General features: G+C 33.7%; 1 long non-coding RNA gene across 4 annotated transcripts; it reads right to left on the bottom strand.

Annotated features, from left to right (window-relative positions):
• Window positions 1–9,194: 9,194 nt before the first annotated feature.
• LOC107484249 (uncharacterized) lies at window positions 9,195–13,561 on the bottom strand. Of its 4 annotated transcripts, XR_008008554.1 has the most exons (9): window positions 13,094–13,561; window positions 12,607–12,640; window positions 12,342–12,474; window positions 12,146–12,260; window positions 11,934–12,073; window positions 11,299–11,392; window positions 10,445–10,494; window positions 10,202–10,307; window positions 9,195–9,423 (listed from the first exon to the last, which is right to left on the bottom strand). It is a non-coding gene; the product is annotated as an uncharacterized LOC107484249 (long non-coding RNA). The 4 variants fall into 4 exon arrangements; XR_008008552.1 differs by having other exon boundaries at window positions 9,196–9,423; window positions 11,934–12,260; XR_008008553.1 differs by having other exon boundaries at window positions 9,196–9,423; window positions 10,202–10,297; window positions 11,934–12,260.
• Window positions 13,562–16,681: the final 3,120 nt, after the last annotated feature.

Below are 16,681 nucleotides of genomic sequence, written 5' to 3'. Positions count from 1 at the left end.
TTTTTCGCTTTTTCTTTTTTTTTTTTTCTCTCTATCCTGGCCTGGGGCTTTTCAGCTGCTTAAGTGCTACTATTGCTAAATTAGACCACATTCTTACTCGTACCAAATTCTCTCACAATTCACCGAATTGCAAATTGCGGTCAGGAGAAAAAGAAATGAATTTCAACAAATATTTAATACTTTTTCTTTTTTGTATATGCTTTTTTCTTTTCTTTTTTTTATTTGTACTCCTATTGCTTCTTCTTTTTCTTTTTCTTCTCCGTTGTATTGTTGTTAAATTTGTGAGTAAACTCGTAAATTGGTATGAGTTTATGAGTTTAAGTGTGTGTTTGGATTACAGTTTGTAAACTGAAGTTTGTATAAAATTGATTTTGTAAAATTGATTTTGATTAAAAGTAAGTTAGTGTTAACGTGGTTTATGTTTGGCAATTTTTATTTAAAATTGATTATAGTAAACTAAATATTGTTTGGATTACATTATTCAAAATCACTTTTAGGTGAAAATTACAGAAAAGGACATGATTTTAAATAATTATTTTATGTTATTTTATAATTTTATTTTAAATATTTAAATAAATTTTAATATTTTTTTTAGTATTTTCAATATTCTTTAGTACTCTAATAAGATTAATAGAATCATAATATAAAATAAAAAAATATTTCATGTAAAAAAGAAATAACAATAACAATAAAAAAACTCATATAAATAAAAAAAAACAGAAATTTTATAAAAACAATAATATGCATAAGAGAGTATTAGAAAAAATATTATAAAAAAACATATGAATAATGAAGGATATAATTGGTATATACAACATAATTTTTAATCTAACGTGAAAAGTTAAACGGAAAAGCTAGAATTTATAACTTCTGGTAAACGTGGGTTTAACATAGAAATCACTTCTGCATTTAGAGGATAAAAATGTTGCCAAACACAAAGATGAAGCGTTCAAGAAGCTCAAACACGCTTCTCTCTTTTCCAACGCAAATCCAAACACACCCTAAGTAGTGAAATTGAGCTAACTCAAACACACTCGTTCTTGAATAAACTTAGCTATACTCGCATAAATTTCGTCAAAATCATAAGTTAGCAAGTTTGTGTTGGGTGTCCGTTTTGACAAAAAACGACATCATTTAAACTAAAAAAAAATAACAAAATAATGTTGATGGCCGAAGCATTAATCCTAATCGCTCACTCTTCTCCCCCTCTTCGCCATTCTCTCACTCTTTCATTTTTGTGACCTTTTTCATTTGTCATTCGTCGCTCGCCACTGGTCGACTGTGTCTCCAAACAGCTACAGGTCACTCTCTGCTTCTCCTTACTCTCGCTCTCTATGCTGCTTTGATGCATGTGAAGACTCTATCATCCGTACCCCTACCGTAGTTTCTTGTGTTGCCACCATTCATCGCGTCTTAGCTGTCGCAATTCATTTGCACATAATCACCGCTTGTCTATCTTCATAATTGCACCTGGTTTCTTTACTGCATTCAGGTATTTAAAAAAAAAATCATATTTGTTACTGAGTTACTACATTTTGTAGTTATTAGTTGTTATTGAATGTCTGAATTCTAAATTTCTAACCTTTGTTAATTTATTTTTCATTATTTTTTTATTTTATTTAGGGATAACCTTACAAATTTAATTATTCTATATTATTAATTTGTTGATTTAGGGACAAAATGTCTGAGAACGTTGATTTAGAGATAAAGTGTTCAATTTCTAGTATTTCTAGACCTACTATTTTTAAGAGAAAAAATTGAAGTTAGAGATAAAAGTGATATAGAATGGAAACATGAGATTGATGTTTAAGGCAATAATAAAAAATAGAGTATAATTATTGCTCAAAGACTATAAACAAAGAAATTTATAAGTTCTAGCACCATCTTACTGGTACTAAAGAGGATGTAAAACCTTGTGCTTCAGTACCTGAATAGTACTGGGTGTGAGTTTATTAGGGATCTAACTCAAAATTTAACGAAAAAAGAACATGGACATGTGAATGATGATGATCCTGTTAGTCATGTAAAACTTGAACCTGAACATGAAAAAAATAATGTTTTTAATGAAAAAGGTGAAAATGATGATGTCGATGTCATGGAAGATAAAGATATTAGAGGATTTTAGTTTTAGACTTTTAGTTTCTTAGAATATTTAATTGTTGCTTTGTTGTTATTTTTTTGTTGTGTTATATGAAGCTTTGATTGTGTGTGTTCTATGTTGAACTAGATGCATATTTGTGAAGAATTTGAATGTGTGCTTTAAAATACTTGTTGTATTTGTAGTACTATTTTCATTTATTATATATTTTGAGGTTGAAATTGTTAAGTTTGAATGCTTATATTTGAGTAAATATTATATATATATATATTAAAAATCATAACAGGTAAATTTGTATCAGTATACGAGTTAACTCGCAAGTCGAGTTTAGGTTAGCTCCTCTAGTTTACTTAAACTCGCGAGTTTGATAACCTTGTTCGCCTCCTTCTTTATTCTCATCTTTCTCTTTCATTATCATCGTCGTCGTCATGATCACCGTCACTTTCTCCTCCTCCTCATGCTCTTCCTCCTCCTCGTCTTTCTCCTTTTTTCTCATTTGATTGTTTTTCTTCTTTTTTCTCTTCTTCTACCACCATCACCACGACCACCACGACCACCACCACCACCATTTTCTTAGTTAAATATCACACAATTAGTTTAATGATTCATTTATTTATAAATGACATGGTTAAAAATTTTTTGTGTTAAAATCAGAAATTTTCATTTGTTACGGTTAGAAAATTTCGATATTATTCTTTTTTATAAATTCTACATAACTCAAAACTTTTTCTTCTTTCACATTCTGATCTCATAATTCTTATTTTACCCCCTTAACAAGAACCTGTGTCACAGTTAAGAAATTTCAATATCAAAATTGAAAAACTTCTATGTTACGATTAAAAAATTTCAGTGCTATTTTCTGATAAATTCTGCATAACTCAAATCTCTTCCTTTTCCTCTTTTTTTTTTTCTATATTCATCTTTTTCTTCTTGTTCTATCTTCTCATAATTCTTCTTGTTTTACCCTCTTAACAAGAATAAAAATAAAAAAATCAAATAAAAAAATACATAATACTGCAAAACCACTAAGAGAAGGAGGAAAAGAAAAAGAATGCAGCAATAGCAGTAACAACAAAAAAATGATGATGAGAAAGAAATAAGAAAAACAAAAAAATAAGGAACGTGAAGAAGGTATTCATATTAAAGAGCGCGGGATATACGTAGTGGAGAGTTAGAGTGTGTCTAACACGCTCTCACTAATGAAACTAATTTTTGTTGAGTTTGAACTAACTTAGTTGAATTTAATTTCCAAAAAAACTTAAGTGTATAGCGAAACTAGAATAAAATTAGGTTTCAGTGAAACTTGAGCAATTAGATTTTAATCAAAACAAACAAATCTAAGGTGTCTTAGGTCAAATAATTGGGTTTCTAAGCAATTATATTAATATTTTTTATCATAGTTTAATTTTTTAAAATGAATAATTTAAATTTGACCACTTAGGAAGTTGGCTTTTTTATTTAAATAAATAGAAAAATTATTTTCATAATATGCATGACTAAAAATATTTTTTAATTTGCTCACCCTAAGGCCAAATTAACAAGAGAAAGAGAAGATACAATTGTATGGAAGTTTAATAAAATGGATTGTTTATTACTAACTTATTTGTGTAGGTATTATAGAAAAAAAGTTGTCAGAGGATATATCAAGCTATAGCTTCACTAAAACTATTTGGAAGGCATTAGTTCCATTTCGAGTTGAAATTTTTACTTTGTTTGTATTAATTAGTAGAGTTACACTACAAGAAAAAAGTCCTATGGCCACGCTTTTTTTTACCACGCTTTCCAAAAGTGGTCAATGGCCACGCTTTTGTGAGGGTGGCGATTGAATATAGATTCGGCCACTTTTTTTCGCCACGTTTCAAAGGCATGGCGAAAAGGGTCAATGGCCACGCTTTTGTGAGGGTGGCAATTGATTAGAGATTTTTTCTACCACGCTTCAAAAGTGTGGCCATAAACAGAAACAGAGACATTTTGAAAGCGTGGCAACAGAGTTTCATTACAGTAGTGTTTATAAAGCGTGGCTATATCCTGGTACTCATTTGGCACACTTTGAAAACGTGGCCAAAAGGTTAAAAAAAAACAAACACAATAACTCCTTATTCCTACTAACTCTTCAACTTGGCCAAAAGCTTTGAGACACTTACTCTCGGTCACTCACAACCCCTAACCCTAATAACTCCTGAAGAACCCAAACCCAGCACACTGAACCACAACCCGATCCAGCTTCACCTTCCACATCCCTATCTCAATCTCTAGCTCCCGCAAACCCTAATCCCAATCCAACTCTACTCTCCTCACCACCGCCCCCATCCCCGCCGCTGTTGTAGCAGCACTATCCCACATTTTTCCTACGTTCCACTTCAGGTCTCCGCTGGACCTCCCTTCGCGTCTCCCACCGCCCCCTCCTTCAGGCCGCTGCCTCCTCAGGCACCGCACTTCTCCCCGCTGCTAAATCCATCAGGAGGCGCCGCTTCGCCGAGCCTTGCCTACCATAATCCATTGATTCTACCTCCTGGTTTTAGCTCTGCGGTTGCACTGGCTCCCGGCGGTGCCTCTGCTGCCGAGGGTGTTGCGGTTCCGACTTTTGTGCCGCACATGCAGCCAACGATGTCGTATCAGGTTCCTACCAGCCATCCCACCATCCGAACCCTGAGACCACCCTACGCGATGCCAAATGGTTACGCCACCATCCCGGGTACTCCTCAAACAGCTGTACCTCCTTCTGGTGGGTTTTGTCACTTCCATAGTTCAACCGTTTATTATTGTTAATTGCTCAATTATTATTATATTTGTTGTTGATATTTTGTGATTATGCGTGTTTGTGCATTTAGTGCTTGTTCCGAATCATTGATGTCAATCATTGGGAGAGAAAGAGAGAAGGTTCGAGATCTTCAAGGATAACCTGCGGTTCATTTACAAACATAATAGCACTGGGAACAAACCCTACAAGCTTGGCTTGAACAAGTTCTCCAATTTCAACAATGAAGAGTACAGAGCCAGGTACCTCGGCACCAAACCCCAAAGCTCCTCCCAGCAACATTGTTATGCATTCCGTGCTGATGAGCGGATATCTTATATGCTTTTTGGCATCATTTTCATATAGTTTTCATTATATTTTGTTCAAGTTTTATTCTATTTTCATAGGTTTTAGTGCTAAATTTACATTTTTTGTTTCTACTTTAAGTTTTTGTATTTTATGATGATTTCAGGTATTTTCTGACTGAAATTAAGGAGTTTTGGCAAAGTCTGATTCAGATACAGAGAAATGGACTGCAGATGGTGCTAGATTCTGACCTCCATGCACTCAAAGGAGCATTTCAAGAGCTACAAAAGTCCAAATGGCACACTCTCAATGATTATGGAAAGCTAACATTCAGAGCCTTTCAGAAATATATAATAGTCTATACTTTGCTTTGGAAATCAAGGCCCAAAACTGGCGTTTAACGCCAGCCACCAGTCCCATTCCTAGCGTCCAACGCCCAAAAGGGGGTAGCTGGTGTCCAACGCCCATTAGGGAGTCCCAAGCCAGCGTTCAACACCCCTAAGTGGTACTAGCTCGTGGAAACACCCCGAACTTAGCCCAAACACTCACCAAGTGGGCCCAGAAAGTGGATTTTTGCACTCTAAGTATAGTCTATCATATTTCTGTAATTCTTAGTTATTAGTTCAATATATATAGAACAAGGATCACCCTTGTTCAGAATGGAATGCCATATTTTTGAATTACATTATTTCTTTGTACACTATGAGTCATTAACCTCCTAGGTTAATGTTAGGAGCTCTGCTGATTCTTATGAATTAATAATATCACTATTCTACTTCAATCTATGCTTGATTCCATTCTAAAATGTATCTTCGTTCTTCATCTTTATGAATTAGGAGTGTAACTTGACCGTCATCCCTATTCACATGAGTTCTTACGAGTCGTTGACGGGATAGTATTGAACCACAAGCTTGATTATACATCTCTTAGACGGCTAATCCACGACTTCATTGGGGACTTCTCGAGACATCAGTTCAGCCGAGGTGTGGGGCGATTAGGGCCTTTGTAGTATAGGCTAGATCCATTGGAGCAGCGTTATCTGATCCGAAAAATCCGACCTTGTCTGTGGTATTTGGAGTAGGATCATCAAGGGAATGGACTCAAACGACTATAACTTTAGCTACAAAGGTCCAAACGACGCGGTTTCAGTTGCGTTGGAAAGCTAATGTCCGGGGCTTCGATTTGATATATAATTTGCCATAGCTACTCCGACGCCAGGCGACGCGAACGCGTGGGTCACGCGGACGCGTGACCTAGCAGGAACACAACCCGCGCGGCCGCGTGAGCCATGCGGCCGCGTCACTTTTCCGCGACCTGTACGTACCAGAATACGCTGGGGGCGATTTCTGGGCTGTTTTTAACCCAGTTTGCGGTCCAGAAAACACAGATTAGAGGCTATAAAGTGGGGGAATCCATTCATTCATGAGGAGGCTCTCATAATTCACTTTTCATGTTTTAGATGTAGTTTTGGAGAGAGAGGTCTCTCTCTTAGGATTTAGGACTTCTCTTTCTAGAGTGACTCTCGATCCAGGTTTAATATTTCTTTTTACTATTTAATTTCTCTTTTATATTTTGATTACTCTGAAGCCTTTATTATGTTTGATTGATGTTGCCCAATTGGCTGTTGATGATATTTTTATTTAATGATAATTGAGGTATTTTCAGTTTATAATTATTCTCTTTGAATTAAATTGCCATAAAATAATTGGTGACCCTTGAGTTATCAAACTCATTGTTGATTGAAAATTGGAATTCTTCAAGAATTAATTCAAGTTCCAATAACTCTAGTCTTTCCCAAGGAAAGACTAGGACTTGAGGAATTAGAATTAATTCATCCACATAACTTACCTTCATAGTTAGATGTTAACAAAGTGGGAGAAGAATCCAATTCTCTTTACAATTGATAAGGATAACCAGGATAGGACTTCCTATTTTCGTACCTTGCCAAGAGTTTATTTTATAGTTATTTATTTATTTTATTTCTTCTTATGCAACATACTGCTCCCTAATTTCTAAAACCCCTAATTTACAAACTCATAACCAATAATAAGAACATACCTCCCTGCAATTCCTTGAGAAGATGACCCTAGGTTTGAATACTCGGTTATCAATTTCAAGGGAGTTTGTTACTTGTGACAACCAAAACGTTTGTATGAAATGACTTTTGAAGGTTTAAAAACTATACTTACAACGGGGATTTATCCGCAAATTTCTAGACCACGCAAAAGTTCTCTCATCAGTCAGTTTCGTGCACCATGCACCAGCGACGAGTTAGCTGCTTCTATTGATTAGAGGGAGAAGGGCGCTGTCTCCCCCGTTAACGATCAAGGCCAATGCGGTTAGCACATTATATTTAGGGTTTAATTTTGATGCTCTATAATATTAATTCCCCTAAAAGAATTTGATTTGATGTTTTTGGTTTTGTTGTGAAGGGAGTTGTTCGGCATTCTCGACAGTTGCTGTGGTGGAAAGGATCAATAAAATTGTGACGGGGAGTTGATATCTTTGTCAGAGCAAGAGTTGGTGGACTGGTCCTGGTAATGCTTCTGAACTTTTTTTTTCTAAACTAAGATTAAGGTCTAAGCTTTAATTTGTTATTATAATTTATAATGCTAGACTTGTTCAAAGTTTGTTATTATAATTTATAAGGTTGATTTGTTGTTCTGAACTTTTGATTATTGTTGATTTATTCTCTTTGTTTGGTTTTGATCTATTTTGATTTTAATTACATATAATGTTGATTTATTCTCCATGTTTGGGTCTGATTTGTTCTGAATTTAATTAAAATATGTTCTGATTATTGTTGCTTGATTATTGTTACTTGATCAGCTATAAATATATAAATTTGAATCAGCTATAGATACTGTCATTTTAAATTTGCTTGATCTGGTAAATTTTGTAGTTGAATATATATTAAAGAGAGATGTGAGCTGACAATTCATATATCACCTCACAAAAAAATGTTTCATTTTCATTAACTCTTGATTAATTATTAAATGGGTCAACATCCTTAAGCTTGCTTTATTAAGCTTATTAAAATGGAGTTCTATAAAACTATTTAATTTCTTTATTTTTTTGGTTTGATTAGGACTCGAGGTTATTAAAAATGAAGATTTTGTTCCATGCTTTTTCTTTATTTATAATTCTAATTTCCTCATTTCAATGGAAGAGGTACACCAACTGTTGTATAAGTATAACATTGCTTCTGGCACTTATGACTTTTATTTGGATTCAATATTTGTCAGCTTATGAAAATTCAATTGCCTCTGGCACTACAAAAAAAAAGGGTTAAAATGGCGGTTTTTTAAGGTAATTACGGCGGTTACAACCGCCATTATTACCGAAAACGGCGCTTCCAAGAAACGCCGGAATTCTGAGCGCCATTCTGGTTATTACGGCGGTTTTTTGAAAACCGCCATAATAACCAGTGGATAATACGGCGGTTTTTTGGTAGTTAAAATGGCGGTTTTTAACCGCCATTTTAACCAGATAAAACGGCGGTTTTGTTGTTGTTTAAAATGGCGGTTTGAACCGCCGTTTTTACCTGGGTTTAATGGCATCTTCCTCGTTTAAAATGGCGTTTATAACCGCCATTTTTACCTGGATTTAATGGCATTCTCCTCGTTTAAAATGGCATTTATAACCGCCGTTTTTACCTGTATTTAATGACATCCTTTTCGTTTAAAATGGTGTTTATAACCGCCGTTTTTACCAGGGTTTAATGGCATCCTTTTCGATTAAAATGACGTTTATGACCGCCGTTTTTACCAGGGTTTAATGGCATCCTTTTCGATTAAAATGACATTTTTTAACTGTCGTTTTTACCAGGATATAATGGCATCCTTTTCGATTAAAATGGCATTTTTTAACTGCCGTTTTTACCAGGATATAATGACACCATTTTTGTTTAAAATGGCATTTTTAGCCGTCGTTTTTACCTAATTACAATTTTATACTTTTTAAAATGAGATTGAAACTATATATTTAAAGTGACATATTTAGAACTCAAACTTTAAAATCTCATAATAACCAAAAAGCATAACCTTAAATCAAACATCATAACAAAATTTTTAATTCATACACAATCTCCGAAAATAAAAAATCATAATCCAAAAACAAAGTATCAAAGATAACATTTTTCAATAATTTGTCTTAACATATATCTATAATACTTAATACATAAAATCTTTATCATACAAGATCATGCTTCTTTGTTGCTCGCTCCAGAAGACCTACTTCCTAACTCTCTTGGTGATGGAATCTCACTCTCTTGATCCAATCCCTACAACAAAAATATAATTATGAGTACAATAAAAAAAGATATAAAATTGAATCTGAAACTATTAATATAAATTTATTCAATCAAAAAAGAAAACTGCACTTTTGCACAATAAATCCTCTGTTTTCTGGGAATTAGGAAAAGGAAACTCACACTAATTTAACTATTTCAACCATCGATCTCTCTCTATTTTGTCAAATAAATATCCATGTAGCTACCCTCCAAATTATATCTTATCTTAAAACTGCTATATACCACATGCACCATCACCACCACCACTTCCACTCTCTCTATATATATACAATCACACAAACTGCACTTTTATACAGTACTACTTGAATTCAGAGCTACTACTTTATTCTACTCTTGATAAAAAAATATAAAGTTATATCTCTAACATATAGATAACAATGAGCTTTCACTATACAAAAATGAGCCCATAAAGATTATTGAGTCTTATAATATGCCAACAATATATAATATGCTCATTATTGTAAGGACCAATCCTAAAATAATCAGGAAGCACTACTCTGCCAAATATATACTCATATGACTGAGACATATATAAAGTCAATAATGCTTTCTATTATTACCATTGTATCTGATAGGTCATTGATGAGATTCGTACTAATAATTATGCTAAAAAGGGTGTCGTACCACGAAATGCCCCCATGCATTATGCCATAACACATAAACAGCCAAATGTGAGATTATGTTGTCCATAATACATCAAGCAAAAATTATTGTTTAATTACATTTAACTATGGCTACTGTACTATACCTGAAATAAATTAATTAATTAAATGTTGCATAGTCCATATTTAACAATAAAGGGTATCTCCAGTATTCTGTGCCTTTGTCAAATGTAAATTGATCTCTGCTAGAGACTTAAAAGTTAAAACACAGAAACAGCAACAAATAGATGTCAGAAGCCAATGATGGAATAGGTTCAAATAAGTAAATATATACATACATATTATCATTAAAAATATAATAAATAAGTACAATTAAATTAGCAATGAACCTCTTAGGAAGATAATGATCTAGAATCACAATAACCAATAAACCTGTAATCTGCATTAAAAATAAATAAATAAATAAATAACCGAAGTTGAAGAAATATATATATATAGAAGTTAAAGAAAGAGATTAATTATTACCTAATAAGAGAGAAAGAAGAAGAGATTGACATGTGTTGAAGAATTGAAAACATTTTAAGTCTTCTTGTGATGTAATCAATGAAAGAGAGGCATTTTGGTGGATTCATCTTCCACTCAAGAGTTGAAAGTACCAAATTTAAAAATTATTTAGAAGATTCATTCATCTAATTTATAGTATAAGCATACTTCAATATCTATTGTACTTAATACAACTTTTTCTGAAACCTGCTAAATTGATATAATTAAACTAACATATTATAAACAAAAGATCACATTATAAAATGGAGTGTAAACTCTCATTTGTTATATAATCCACGTTTTATCTTATCTCTTATGATCATTTTATCACGAGTAGCATTAAGAAAAAGTAAAATTAATTAAAATGCATTATATAGATTTCTATATATAACTTCTCCTAATACAATAACTCATTTTTCCTTGGGAATAATAATAAGAACGATGAGAGGCACAAATTAAAGCCATATATACGACCATAGCAAGAAGCTAAGAAAGTTTTCATTGGACTAATATAGGGTGGCTAAGAAGATTACATGGTAGAAGTAAATTGGCGAAATTAAAAGAACTCATATTCATATAACCCTAATGCTAATACTTAAACACAAAGTAGACAAGTAATAAGTAGATAATTAATTAAAGATATATCTTTTATAATATAATAGTAGGAAAGTGATAGAAGAAACTCTAAACTCAAACATACAATGCCATAGATAGATCTAAATACCCTCCATCGATCCTATATATAGTAGATGCTTAAAAGTCCTTTCCTTCAACACTTGTCTACCTTGCTAAATCTGCAAAAGAGACAAACACAAAAAAAAATGAAAAGTGTGAGTAATAAGTAATCAAGGTAAGTGATGAGAAATGGGAATGAAGGAAAATGAGGCGTGATTTGTTACTAATAAGGTGCGTGAGGGAGGGTATGTAGAAGCAGATAATAAGAAGCGCCATGGTGGAGAGAGTGGAGGGCGTTAATGAGGACTGCATCCTCCCCAAATGCCAACAACTCTTCAATGCTCTATCTCTCATAATTTTCTTTTTCTTTTTTCTTTCTCTCTCTCTTTCTCTATGAGCATCACACTAGTACAAGGTTGTATTCTTGAAACACATTAATAGAATGAGAACTAAGCAAAAGGATAATGACTGGTCAAAGTTTGATAAGTGTTTAGGTTAATTGTGTGATATGTTCAGTATTCAGAATCAGAACAAAATGTGTTGGTGTCTTGTACTTAAGATATATCTAACATGGAAACAGAGAAAGCATTATCATGTGTAAGAAATACATATAAATTAAATGTTTAGCACCATAATATTTGAAAGTGCAACGCGCTTAACTAAGGTCTTATAGCTGTCTGAGGAAACATGATACTTTGCATCCCTCTGATGCACCAGATCTGGCCTCACCAGCCTAGGCTTCACCCCTTGTGGTTGTGGTGATATCATTAGTGCTGGTGCACCCAGTGGAATCCTATCTCCTGCACCAATAATAACACACAAAACTAAGCTTAATTAAACTCCTACAATATAATAACACAAAGATTGTTAACCTCTGTCGGCCTGCCAAGTACACCAGAATTTTCCACAGGATTTAGCAAGGTTTTCAAGCTCAGGCATGGCAATTATCTCTAGAACTCTTGGGCTTATTAATAGACCCAACTTGACCTACACCATCCAAATCAGTCTAAGATAAAATATTTATGACACATGGAAATAAAATAAAAACAGAGAATGAAAGTGAAAAACCTCATAAGTATAAGAGTGCCAAAGCTTCTTCTCCTCGTCAGGCAGATCTTCAAAGATCCTATCAGAAGTGATGTACTCCACACCTGGCACACCTTTGTTGCTCTGTCATGGTTTCAATCCTAGGGACCAGAATCTGCAATCAAAACGTTTTTTTTTTAATTATTAATAATTCATCATATCACCAGTTACATGCAAATCTGGTGCTCTCATTCACAATGAGAAAGCTTTCTCAACATCTTTTATTTAACTAGATAGTAAACATCACCTTTAGAATTTCTGAGGGGCAAAAGTCTCCAATCCTGAAGAAAAATTGTTCAAACACCTTTATGATCTTTTATATACCTCTCCATCAGTAAGAAAATTAAAAATTGAAAGCCAAAATACACACTTACATCATTTAAACATTAACACAACATTCATGGAACAGATTAGCAGTGCTTTGTGTCTCTTCATTATCGCATTTAACCATCATTCAAACACTTACATCAGAAAATACACACATGCCATGTTTTGTACTAATTTCGGACAAATGATGCAGAGTAATCAGTTCAATAGAACATATTCGGTCTCAAACTAAATAAAATCAGAAGCAAAAAAACAACAACGCAACAGAAAATGCAGCAGTAACAAGCTAACAACAACAACATCACAAAAGATCAATGAAAGTTAAAAACACAATAAAAAAAACAGAACCAGCATTCTTTGTTTCTTCCTACTAGAGCATGAAGTAGATCTAAAGAACGAAGAGTTACCTATTAGAAGTGATAGAGATCGCGAAACCAAACTGTAGAAGCTTGCTGAAGGCAGCAACAACGGCGTTGCTTACCACGTCGAGGAGATGAACCAGATTGAAAACGGTGTTGCTTGCGATGGCGCAGAGATGAATGACGGCGATGAGATGAGCGGCAATCTTCATATCAAATCCAAATCATAGAAGCTCGCTGAAGGAGGAGAACGCGCCGCCTGAGCAGATCGTCACTAGAGACAGCGTTTCAGTTCACAACACACAATCTCGTCGGAGGAGAACGCCGAGAAAATCGTCGCCGGAGCATTCGCTGGAGCAGATCGTTGCCGGAGCAGTCGCTGGTGCAGAACGTTGCCGGAGCAGAGCACAGATCGTCATTTTTGGATTTGATGGTGGTGCCAACGCGTGTTAGGGTTTTTGTTGTTGGGGAACACATTCAATTTAACATATTTGGGTTTTCTTTTGCTTTTCGGCGTTTGGGCCTTTTTTTTTAACAATGTGTTTGATAATGGCGGTTTTAACTGCCAAAATTACCAAAAATTGCTATCTTATTCAAATTAATTATGGCAACATCATAAAATGCCATAATACTTGAATATTATGGCGATTTTAAAGAACCGCCATAATATAAATGCCATTTTAAACCTCATTTTTTGTAGTGTGGTCTTTGCATTCTACAAATTCTTTATTCAAATTGATATAGAGTGAGAAATATAAAAGGAACAATGAGATTTGCTACAAGAAAGCGGGACTTATCATGCAGCAGTCTGAAGTGATGTATATTTAGAAGCCTGTGTCGAGTTGAGCAGAAAGAGTCGGTGAGAAGCTCCGTTTCAATGGTCAAAGACTTTCCAGATTTAGGAAGAAGAATGCAAGAACAAAGGTGAGATTATTTATACCTTTTTCTTTATGTATGTTAGAGAATATTAAGAATATCTTACAATTCCGTATCACCTATTTAATTTGATTAACTAGGTTCACATTTCTACTCTTAGTGGATTTGAGCTCATATTAGTAGTACTAATATGAATAAAGTTACAGCTAGTTTGTTGCACCCATTAAATATCAATAGATAGTAAGTGAAATAGACATTATTTGTTAAGAACAAATGGTGAGACTTCTTAAGAACCAATGTTATATATTGACAATACAATTTATTAGGAAAATTGAAGAATAAACTACATGATAATCAAGTTGGACGTGAATCTCTGGAAACATTTGTTGCCAACTAGGTGTGTCTATGCTACTATAGTCACATGAATCAACCAATTACAATCTTGACCATGCTGCATGCACTTATTAAACTACTGTGCAGAGTTAATATGATTTCCCTCTTGGTTATGATATGTGATATTTGTGCTGTTTTCTAGGCAGCTGTTGCACGTAACTTTTGCAAAGTGATCTATATTTATGACCAGGACATACATGTTGTACGTTACGACCGTAAGGATTCTATACAGTACTTCAACACTTTTATCTTAAATTTTTATGGAAATAGGAATAAGTATCTACCCTTAATTGCTTCTTCATGATTCATTCTTATTTTTCCAGCCATACAATACCCTTTAGACTCGAATATGACCTAACTTTGACAATTTACAATATTTCTTTGGCTATTTATTTTTGAGGATAAGAATTGTATGTTGTTCACTTTAAATCTCAATTGTTGAGATCTCTCTTCTCTTGTTTTGGTTCACATTTCACTTCAGTTCCTGTGCACTGTGTTGTTGTTTTTTTCCTTATTAGTCAAGACAATCAAGTTTATGTATCTAGCTTACTTTAATTACATAAATTGGCTTATTTTCTTAATTTTTCTTTTTCGTTTCCTTGGACATAAGTAATATTAAGTGACCTGGTATTTGCTTGTGGAGGCAAAGGAATAATTGAAAATCTATTAAATTTTGTATATGTTCACTTCTAGTTGCTAGAATTCAGGCTTTGGCATCCTACCTCGTTAAACTTCATGCAGAATGTAGTTAATGAAAACCAGAGTCCTATATTAGCTGTTACCGAAGAATGCCAAGTGAATTTTTTAGTTGATAGTTTCTTTAATGCTTTATTGTCATAATGGTTCTTCCTTATACCTTTTATTGGCATGTTTTTCGATCAAAAGAAATCAGATTGGCTTTCCTTGTTGGAGGAGGACTTCTGGTAATAATGCTTGTTTCCTTTTCTTTTATTCTTTAATCTTCTTTTAAATTTTTTTACAAGATAACACATGTTTTGGTTTGCGACTTTGAGTAATAGGCTAAAAGAAAATAAAGCTAGTGTTGCCTAGAATGGAAAGTGAATCTTCAAAATAATTTATCAACTTTGTATCTGTTTTTGCCATCTTTTGCATATAAAAAGTTCACAAATGTTCCAGAAATAATTATGTATGAAATAAGGGAAGGAAGTTTAAGAGGGCTAGAGGAAGGAGGAACAGTAAAGGACTTAGAATTTAAGTTGTACTGTTTCTGTATTTTTCTTCAGTTTTTAGTTTGGAATTTGAACATGAAATTTATTTTGTATTTGAGTATTAGTTTTCTAATGTATAAAACAATTATAGCAAAAGTTATATGTCACTAATTATTGTTTGATTTGTCTTGTAATAAAAATTGCATACTATATTTATAGGTTTGGTAATAAAAAACGACTGAAAATTTATATTTTGCAGTGGTAAAGGTAAAAATAAGAAAAAGAATTTTTTTTTAAATTCTATAAGGCTATCGCCATTCTTTTAAAGCGTGGCCGTATCACTGGCTATCACCACAATTCAAAAGCGTGGCCGTATCTCGCTCTTTCACCACACATTGAAAGCGTGGCCATATTTCACATATGGCCACGTTTTAAAGTGTGACCATATCTCGCACATACAACCACGCTTTTAAGTGTGGCCATTTGTTAAAAGCGTGGCAAAAAAAGCGTGGTGATTGGTCACCAAAAGCATGGCGATAGAGCAACCGCCACGCTTGCATACGTCACCCTTTCAGATGTGTGGCGGTAGCTCAAAAGTGTGGCAATAGAGCTGTTTTCTTGTAGTGTTAATACTAAAAACAGGCTGAGTGAGTTTAGTGTAGTTGAAGTTAGTAATAATTTGTGTGTGTTGTGTGGTAAGGACATAGAAAGTGTATACCATTTGTTTGCTGCTTGTGAGTTTTTTTGGTAGGTGTGGTGTTCTTGGGCTTGTGATGGTGGTCATTTAAGGAATATCCCATCAGGTACGATAAAAGAACATTTTGAGAGTTAGACAAGGATAACAATTAGAAATGATCATCAGAAGAAATGGTTGATAAAATTTTTTTGCTATTATTTAGAATATTTGGTGGAAAAGAAATCAAAGGATCTTTCAGAATAAGTCGTCAGAAGTTTTTGATGTTGTTCAATATTTATTTAAAAGTTACGGGTAATAGATTTGTGTTGATTCTTTTAGTTGTCGATGGCAATGCCAGAGATGACAAAACAATAAGGATTATAAATAATCTTTTATTCTTGTTATTTTATTACTTCCATCTTGTTGTATTGAATTTTGTATTTCAAAAAAAATTTGTATCGCTCTTTTTCACAGTTTTTTTTACAAAATAAATTTACACTGCATCTTAAGCCAAATGCCCTA

This window comes from Arachis duranensis, chromosome 4 (genome assembly GCF_000817695.3).
Source record: "Arachis duranensis cultivar V14167 chromosome 4, aradu.V14167.gnm2.J7QH, whole genome shotgun sequence".
Lineage (NCBI taxonomy): Eukaryota > Viridiplantae > Streptophyta > Magnoliopsida > Fabales > Fabaceae > Arachis > Arachis duranensis.
The sequence above is the reverse complement of the archived record's forward strand: the minus strand, read 5'-3'. Positions and strand labels throughout refer to the sequence as shown.